We start from the raw sequence: 6,100 nt of genomic DNA on the forward strand, positions 1-6,100 counted from the left end.
GATTTAGTTGCAGTGAGAGAGACTTTTAAGCAGTTTAAGGAGACAGTTTTAAAGATAACCAACAATGCCAAATTTTGTCAAACACTACTAAAAGCATCCAGAATCTAAAGCAAAAGTAGAAACAAAAAATGCAGACTTTAGTCATGAAAGGAAATAGCTTTGAAAACAGCTCCCAAGCCTAACTTCACAGCAGCTTTGAGTTAAGTGTGGCTTCTGTGATAAAATCACTTCTCTCACAACTCTTACAGGATCATCAAGGTTTGTATTCCTGCCAAGTAAATTGACGATCAATGAAGGCTTTAGAAAGAACTGGAGAGTGGGACTGAATAGAGTTCTCCACAAGGAGTCGACAATCACTTATTGGGCTGAATGGCCTTTTTTGTGTGGTAATAATTCTATAATTCCATTTGTTGGTTAAACAACAAGGAGCAACTTGCCATTCTGAGGGGAAACACAAATGTCAAATCCTTCTTTTAGATTCATTGCTTACATAACAATGCCATAACTTATTGCATAGATCCTCACATCCCCTGAGCTCTGTCTGGATCTGAAGGCAAATAAACTTGTAACTGCAATATTCCCAAACAGATCATAGAATTACAGAATCATACAGCACGGAAACAGGCTATTCAGCCCAACTCATCCACACTGGCCAGTGGGCACCCTTCTATATTAAATCAGAGACTGAGGGGTAGCCTGCTCCTCAACTGTGCACTGGCCCTAGAACACTGAATGTTGCTCCAGAGATTCCTCAAGGAGTTCAACAGGGCAATGTAAACTCCTGCACATTTCCCATCTCTCAAGCTGGGACCTCCACCCACTGAACCCACACAGGGTTAAGCCAGTACAAGTACACTCGGCCCATTGAAATCTGTGGGAGAAATCAGCTGCTGGGATAGAGGTAATTCGATTGTAATTTTTAAAATGTTTTTAACTGTTTTCAAATAGTTGTGCAAATTTTTAAAGTGTTTTTGCATATATTTTTGTCTTTTTTTACCATAAGTATCATTGAATCATGGACTCAAGAAACAGGACCTTCAGCCCACCATTTTGAAACAGATCCTTAATGATCTTGAATATCTATGAATACAAAAGGCTTTACCATCCAATGACTGTGGAGCTTTAGAGAGGGGAAGGGCCCATATTTGACAGTGATTCCATTTCCATCATCCACCACCCCTTTCTGGTATAATCTGTCATCACTCACTAATGCTAACACAAGAGACTGCAGGTGCTGGAATCTGGAGCTACAAACAATCTGCTGGAGGAACTCAGCGGGTCGAGCAGCATCTGTGGAGTGGAAAGGAATTGTCGACATTTCAGGTCAAAACCCTGCATCACCCTGCACGTTTTTCTAAGTACCCATTTATTCTTTCGTATGACTCAAAGGAGATCTGAAGTTAACTGCCTGAGCTTTGTGAAACCTCACTTTCACCACACTAACAGATTACAATTTTAGTATCTGCAGGATTCGTTTCTTCAGGACCTGATGCAGGGTTTCGACCCAAAACATTGACAATTCCTTCCTTCCCTACAGATGCTGCTTGACCCGCTAAGTTCCTCCAGCAGATTGTTTGTTATTCAGTAATGCTCATTGGCTCTGATGGATTTTGGCATACCCTGTAGCCATGAAAAGTGCTATAGAAAGGCCAGTGACAGCGCTCATTGGCCGTAGTGAACTTTGGGAGAACCCTAGGCTATATAAGGTCAAGTTTTTCCTTCCTCATTAACAACACCCATTGCTACCATTCATTAGGATAAGGACATGGGAACACTGTCTCCTCCAGGTCATACACTGTTTTGATCTGTTTTCCTTCATTGTCCCCTCACCAAATTATTTGCATCCCGTCTAACAGCAATGGCAGGGACACAGGTATAGCAGTGGTTCAAGAAGATATCTCTCCAAGACCAGTATTGTGCTCGAAGTGCCATCCTTGCCAAAAATGTCCATGTCCCAAAAAACAATTGAAGAAAGACCAAGGCAAGGAACAGCAATTGGGTCCAAAATATTGGCTGTATTGGTATAACTTCATTCCCAATGCAAGACATCATCAGGAGGGAGAGAACAAGACTGAAGTGTGAAACAAAAGAAAGACACAAGAAACTGCTGATACTGGGATCTGGGTCAAAAAAACAAACTGCTGGAGGAACTCAGTGGGTCAGGCAGCATCTGTGGAGGGAACTGCACAGTCGACGTTTTCGGGTCGAGACCCTTTATCTGTGAAACTGAACAAAAGCTGCCTGAAGTCAGAGGGGAAAAGAAAGGTTGAGCTAATCTGCAAGTTAGTGGAAAACTAATTCTGCAGATATTAAGACTGGAATTTGTCAGTGTTGTGAAAATGATGTTTCACAAAGCTCAGACAGTCTTAACTTCATATCTCCTTTGAGTCATACAATCCAAAATAATAAATGGGTACTTAGAAAAAAGGATTGTAAATTTCCAAGCTGAGAGGCCTGTGAAGAGGAATGCAAATTGTGTTATTGTTCTAGCTGTCAAAACCTTGTTCAAACTCCACTGGCTCTGATTGTGTAATGCTCCCTGCAGATCTCTTAAGAGATTTTAACAGCTTGTTCAGTATCGTGACATTCAGTCAACAAATATATACATCACTTTGGGAGTGCTCTGTTTCATAATTGTAGCAAACAAACCTATTTAACTTGAGTGAAGTAAATGCTTAAATATAAGCAGGCCATGGTTTTATGAAATGCTGTCGAAAACTCAGGTGCACATAATTACTGTACAAGCAGGGAAAAAATACTGCTTTGATCCAACGATCAAAGCGATGAGGAATTACATCAGTCACTGCAAACTGACAATACCCTGAAAGAGAAGCATTCAAGTTGAGTCCCAAACATGAAACGATACCTGGACAACTCCTTCTGACTGAGATAGTCCAGTGTCATGTGGCAGGCCAAGTTAAAAGCGCCCTGAACTGGCTTTAAGAACAGAACCAGTCAGGCCGTCAAACCTGCTTCCTCATTCAATAAGGTCATGGCTGATCCAATCTTGGTTTCAATGCTGCTTTCCCTCTATCTCGTTTTACCCCATTGAATCCGCTCTCTTTTGAATATTTGTCAGTCTCTGCCTTGCATGTATTGAATGATTCTGCCTCTGCAGCTCACTTGGGGAGAGAACTCTAAAGATTCACAACCCTCTGAGAGTATAAATTCCTCCACAACTCTCTCTGAAGTGGGAAACACCTTCTTGAGCTCTTGATCTCCCAGTCTACCTCGTTGTGGCCCCTGCACTTCATTTGATCTACCAGCACTGCACTTCCTCTGCAACTGCAAAGCTATATTCTGCATTCTGTCTTCTTCTTACTACCTCAGTATAATTATGTATGGTATGATCTGTCTGGATGGCACGCAAAACAAAAGCTTTTCACTGTATCTCAGTACAGGTGACAATAATAAACCAATGCCAATGTTAGCCCCCAACTTCAATTTAGGAAAAATGATCCTCTCTACATCCAACATATCAATCCATCTTAGAAGCCTATACATTTCAATAAAACATCTCTCATTCTTCTAAATTCCACTGATCTCCACGTTCAATCTTTCTTCATACATTAATCCCTTAATCCTAGCCATCAAGTAGTGAATATTCCCTACACGGTCTCCAGTCATTCCTAGATAGAGAGACCACCCCCAGTACATATTACTCAGTGCAATCTCAACAGTGTCCCATAAAGTTGCATCAAAGCTTCCCTACTTTTATACCCTGTGTCTCTTGCGATAAAGGAGAACACTTCATTAGCCTTGCAAATTACTTGCTTCACCCGCATGCCAATGTTTTTCTTTCTTGAACCAGAACCACAGATTCCTCTGTGCTGCAACATTTTGTAGTCTCACTCCATTTCAATAATAATTTGCTCTCTCGTTTTCCTTCTGAAATGGATAGCCTCTCATTTTCCCACATTGTATTCGATCTGCCAACTTCTCGCTCACTCTCTTAATCTTTAGCATGAAGCATGAGAATGAGCATTGGGCTTTCCAAAAAGATACAACTGAAAGAAAGTTAAAATTTCACTGGTTTCCCTGCCTTTCATTTGCAATATTAGATAAAAATTGCACCATATTTTTCTATTTCTTTCTTAGAAGCACTTGGGGATGGACAATAAATGCTGACATGACCAGTTACATGAATGAATTATGATATTAGAATGAGTAACCAAAAGCTTGGTCGAAGAATTAAGGTTCAAGGAGAGGTCAAAGTAGGAGAGCTCAATGGAGAGCTTGAGGATGAGATGAAATCTTTGATGGTCTCAGTAAATAGAAGCTCAGATGCAAGTCGTGGGAATTGAGCACCGAGCAAAGGCTAGAACTGAATGCAGTGCAGAATCGTGTGAGGGGGAGCTTATTTGACACTGCCAGCATGGTATGGTATGGTATGGCTTGGTATGGCAACTGCTCTGCCCAGGACCACAAGAAACTACAGAGAGTTGTGGACACAGGCCAGTACGTCACAGAAACCAGCCTCCCCTACATGGACTCTGTCTATACCTCTCACTGCCTTGGTGAAGCAGCCAGTATAATCAAAGACGAGACATTCTCTCTTCTCTCCTCTCCCATTAGGGAGAAGACACAGGAGCCCGAGGGCACATACCACCAGGCTCAAGGCCGGTTTCTATCCCACGGTGATAAAACTATTAAACGGTTCCCTTATACGATGAGATGGACTCTTGACCTCACAGTCTGCCTTGTTATGACCTTGCACCTTATTGTCTACCTGCAATGCACTTCCCTGTAGTTGTGACACTTTACTCTGTACTCTGTTATTGTTTTTACCTGTACTACCTCAATGCACTCTGTACTAACTCATTGTATCTGCACTGTGTAGTGAATTGATCTGTACGAACGGTATACAAGTTTTTCACTGTACCTCAGTACAAATGACAATAATTAACCAATACCAATGCTGTCTTAGTCATAGTCATGGAGTCATACAGCATAAAAAAAGGCCCTTTGGCCCACCATGTCCATGCCAACCATCAAGTATCCATCCATTTTAATCTCATTTACCAGCACTTGGCCCTTACATTTCTAATGCCTTGGCTCATTCAGATAATTTTTAAATACCTGCCTCCACCCCCTTCTCAGGCAGTGCATCCCAGATTTAAACCACCCTTTGAGTGAATTTTTTTCCCTCCAATCCTGTCTCATCCTTTCACTCCCCAACTTAAACCTATGTCCTCTGGTTTTAGATGTCTTCCTTATGAAGAAATGCTTCTCACTATGTACTCTAACTATTCCCCTCCTAACTTTGTACCTCTTTCAGGTCCCTCTTTGACTTGCTCTGCTCTGAGGAAAACAAGCCCAGCCTCTCTATTCTCTGTGGTTACAGCAGAGCACTCCCAAACAAGTGAGAGGATGTGGGATTTTTTTTTTATTTGATGACTTGTGGAGGGACTCAGACATCTGTCTGTATTGCTATGAGGCAAACATGTGCATACTTTTCCAGAACTTAATTTGGGTAAGGTTGCTGGTGGGATGTCAGTGCTAGATTGTAAGGGTTTGGAATATCTGTGCCCCCTGTACATTCCTAGACTGAGTTAAGTTACCACGTAAAAAAAGAACTCCACCATTAACCTCAAAGAGCAGTTAATTATTACCAAAATCTAAGAGTAAGCAATGCTGCTTATAAATGCTTGAAACAAATAAGTACAATTGGCTGCAAAGTCCAAAAATATATTGGGTGAAGCTACTAGATTAAGGATAAGAGGGTAAGAGAATGCAAATTTCCCAAGTGCAGCAAACCCAAGTTCCACAGATGATTGAGAGAGTTGTGGCCTTTAAATTAATTTTATTCTTCTGAATGTAAAGGAATTCTTCTGAAGTGAGGAACACTCAGTGCCCTAGTTATCAAAATGGGACAGAATCTGGAATGTGTTACATCTCATCCTAATAATAGCACACTGGTTAGATACACAAACATTTCCCTTTTAAGCATTTAACAAATGAAATCTCAAAATACTTCAGTGGAAGGGAGATGAAAAGCAAGGGCTTTGTGGTCAGCAACTCCAGACTGAGGAGAGAAAGATCAGAACATTTTCTAACTATGGAATTCTGAAAGAACTGAAGTGAAATCTCTGAGTTGCGA

This window comes from Pristis pectinata, chromosome 11 (genome assembly GCF_009764475.1).
Source record: "Pristis pectinata isolate sPriPec2 chromosome 11, sPriPec2.1.pri, whole genome shotgun sequence".
NCBI classification, from domain to species: Eukaryota; Metazoa; Chordata; class Chondrichthyes; order Rhinopristiformes; family Pristidae; genus Pristis; species Pristis pectinata.